Source organism: Melanotaenia boesemani, chromosome 8 (assembly GCF_017639745.1).
Source record: "Melanotaenia boesemani isolate fMelBoe1 chromosome 8, fMelBoe1.pri, whole genome shotgun sequence".
In the NCBI taxonomy this organism is placed as follows: domain Eukaryota; kingdom Metazoa; phylum Chordata; class Actinopteri; order Atheriniformes; family Melanotaeniidae; genus Melanotaenia; species Melanotaenia boesemani.
This window is the reverse complement of record NC_055689.1, coordinates 2522578-2526954: the sequence shown is the minus strand read 5'-3', so window position 1 is coordinate 2526954 and position 4377 is coordinate 2522578.

The following is a 4377-nucleotide window of genomic DNA, read 5'->3' as shown; positions in this document are numbered from 1 at the left end:
TTTTGGGATTAATAAAGTATTTCCATTTCTATTCCATTTTATTCTATTCTATGTGGAAATATATGCGTATGTACATAATATAAAGTGAAACAGTTATAAAGTGGTTTCTCAGCCTCAGGTCGCTGATGCACTGCGATGACTCAAAGAAATGCACATAATAAATGTCACTGTGCTATCGAACCAGTCTGGAACACAGAGTCTTATGGATGGAAAGTTACATGTTGTATATATAACTATAATACTGTAATAAAAGTAACTGTAATCTCTAATGTGTCCATGTGAGGTTTCACTTATTATGTATAAATGTAAAACATTTCCCAGGCAGGGGGATAAGTTGTTCCATCTTTTCTGTCTTTCTGACTTAACAGATGTGACTTCAGTGTGTATGATGTGACGAGTCAGATCAGGTAGTCAGGATTACTACACACATGAGGAAATATATACATGTGTACATTTAAAATAATTTGTACATCAGGAAAATATACTCTGATCCTAATGTAATGTAATGAATTTTCCACTTCCAGTTACCTGGAATTAAATGTTTAGTGGTTTTATAGAACCATTGTGACCTGGACGTTGTGATGCAGGTGAGAATGATAAACTGAGGCAAATTATAGTTGAAACTTCTCCTGTTTTTTCTCCATGAATCTCAAGTTCACAATGTTTTCGAAAAGGATAGTTCATTAAATGTAAACATCTTGTTAATGTACTTGTACTTCTTTGGACTAAAACAAAGAGGAAAATGTGGCGTTTTCATTGTGTAGGTTTTTTACTGCTCTGGCGTACCAGAGATCAGACTGAGATGTATGTGGCCCCTGAAATAAGTCAAAGTCAAAGTTAGCTTTATTGTCAATTCTTCAGCGTGTACAGCATAAACAGGGAATTAAGATTACAGTTCTCTCAAACCTTGGTGCATGAAATACAAGAACGTAAGCCAATAAACAAAACAAACAGAACAAATACTATCACTAACAACATCTGTGTTCTCCTGGAGGTCTATGTTGTTATTGGAGGTGGCTGCTGTTTAAACACACCTCAGTCTGTGGTGTTAAAACAGTCTTTAAGTACCTTCAGGTACAGGGCGAGGTGCAGGGCTGGGGGTTTGTGATGGAGTAGGCCTCCGGAGCAGACCACGGTCTCGTAGCTCTTCTACTGGTCCTGTCAACATTGAGCAGAAACTCACAACTCTATGTGCGCTTGAAGACGAGTAGACATGACAAAGACATACAAAAACACTGCGACTCACTTGACACACAATAAATGACACTCCTGTTGTAAACAGATTTTTGCACATATTCCATTTGATTATAGAATGTGTATTTTAATTTAACAACCTATAGTCAGTATAACACACTCAACTTGAAGTTATCTGTCTAACAATATAGGTGACGTAGCTGCCAGGTCACATAAAAACCAAATGAGTTACAGAACCCTGACTGTCCAAAGATGTCCTCATCCTCCAGGTCTCAGTCTCACTCCTCAAAGCTGGACATACAAATGCTCACATGCTGGTTTGGTGCAGCACCTGCAGGACTGAAAGCAAACTGATGACCGTGACAGGACACTGTCCTCAGGCCATATGCTGCACAGTGCATCCTGACACACACCCAGGCTTCAGAGAAAGGTTCCCGTGTTGAGATGAAAGAGTGTGTCGGATTTCTATGACAGGCAGTGAATAAAGATGTTTGGCTGTTCAGCCATGGTGCAGCTCTGCTACTGACACACATATGCAACTAAAACACACTTAGCAGCTCCCCTGACTGAACACTTTGGACAGAGTTTGTCACATAAGCAGGATGGATCTGTGTGTGTGTGTGAGGATATATTACAGTTACCATGGTTACCTGAGCTGGTAGTAATTATATTTACAGGGATGCTCATGGAGGTTAGTACTGAATGAGAGGTATTTAGACTTTAGACATCCTTTTAATATAACTCACACTTCATCACTTTTCATTCTCTTATGAATTTAGTTCAATACAAGCTTTATTTAAACAGCACCAATTCATAACAAAGTCATCTCAAAAAAACTTTCACAGACACAATCCAATTCAATCCACTTAAACAAATCCTTTATACGATTCATTTTAGCCCAATTTACACTCAGGTCCACCTTCTAGGACCGGGTTGGACTCCCTTTTCCTTCCAGACCTGCCTTAATTCTTGGCGTGATAGATGAAGCAGGTGGTGGAAACATTCCTCAGAGGTTTTTCTCCATATTGACATGACAGCATCACACAGTTGCTGCAGGTTTGTCGGCTGCATCCATGATGAGAATCTCCTGTTCCACCACATCCCAAAGCTGCTCTACTGGACTGAGATCTGGTGGCACCCTGTGTGGTCCTCTGGGCGTGCTGTGTGTTCAGAGATGCAGACTTTGGTTGGAACCAGTCCTTATTTGACTTCCTGTTGTCTTTTTATCATCTCCAGCCAACATCAACAAGACATTCTGGTCCAGACAACTGCTGCTCACTGGATATTTTCTCTTTTTCATACTATTCTCTGTAAACCCTAGAGATGGTTGTGTGTGAAAAATCCCAGTTTCTGAAATACTCAAACCATGCCACATTCAAAATCACTTAAATCCCCTTTCTTCCTGGAGAAATTTAGTTTTCTGACTAAGTATATTGAATTGCTGACATGTGATTGGCTGATTTGATATTAGTGTTAACAATGAGTGGGACAGGTGAAGCTGATAAAGTGGACAGTGAGTGTGTAATAACTCTGTTCATATAAACTAATTGATAGAAATATATTATCTAGCTAAGGCTAAGCTGTAATGTGCACTTTTTAATAACTTTATCTCAGTTATTTTTAGATCTCACCACATTTTCTTAATCAAAGAATCAAAGAGAAGTTGAAATTTTGTCAATGAAAAACAAAAGCATGGAGGCGCCACAAAGCAGCTGAGCTGGAGTTGGTTTAGTGAGGATAGCAGGTAAATAGTAGCAGGAATAACTGGAAATGAGGAAAAAGTGGAAACATGGAAATAGTTTCTGTTGTGTGTTTGTTTCAATAACAATATTTTTCTCCTGAAAGCCAAGACTTGAGAGAACGATGAGATGAGAAAAGGTTTGGTCACTGTTGATCTGTGTGTTATTTCTACAAAGTTCTGTTAGTAATAAATTCTGCTTTCTTCTTCTGGTCGACCTTTATGCTGCTACATCTATTCATACATTCATTTTACATAATGAAAACAAACAAACAGGTGGACCAAAAATATCAAAAATCTTCTTGGAATTAATTCAAAGTGTTAAAATATCTTCATGTCTCAGCAGAATTTATTTGAAACCCTTGGTGTAGTAGAAGTGTGGCTGTGCAGAGCAGAACGGACTGAGACACAGTAAATCAGGTAGAAAACCAGCTGTCACATTAAATGAAAGTCATCTGCCATCTCCAGTCCCCCCTGTTCCATGCTTCACTAGTTCAAGTGTCCTCTTTATCTGACGCCATCCCCCATCTAAAGACCCCCTACCCTATCAGGCACCCCCCACCTACCCACCCAGCCAGACTCAGCACTTCATTTAGTCCCATCCCAGAGATTACATCACCGACAGCCAGACCCAGATCTATCCTGGGAATGGTCATGAAACACGCCAAACCCAGGACTGATGCTGAGTCAACTCATTTCACTCTGGTTGATGGAGCTGCATCACATCATCCTGGAGACCCACTCAGCTGAACATTCACACATGACATAACAGTTGTAGGTGGGGTTAACATGGTCTTAACTGTGAGCTTTCACTGTTTTTGATGACTAATTCTCAAGTCAACTTTTTAGAGTATAGAGCTGTGTGCCTGCAGTGCATGTGTCCAGTGGGTCAGTCTGGCATGCAACATCCACTGATGCAGGTAACCTAGTGGCTGTACTTAATGTGCTGGCCTGTGTAGAGAAAACATGGTTTACACTAACATCTTCTCAAATTTGTGATAACATCTGCAGACAATGCAAAAACAATGACAGCAAATGCTCCCAGTTACATAAAATAAAGGACTAATTCACTTCCACTGTAAATTGGAAGACATCCAAAGCCTGTAATTACATGTTCACAATCTTGAAAACGTGCACTCTGTTCAGTTTATACACACACACACACACACACACACACACACACACACACACACACACACACACACTCACATTGTAACATTGATGCAGTTATTTTACTTGTAAGTGCAACACTGAAACAAAATAAAATCCAAAAAATAAGTCATGAGAGATATGATTGTGAATCTTCATTTAATTGAATGAAATGATCGTTTGGTCACCACAGATGTTGGACCACCACAGATGTTGGACCACCACAGATGTTGGACCACCACAGATGTTGGACCACCACAGATGTTGGACCACCACAGAGTTGCTCCCTAGTCGTG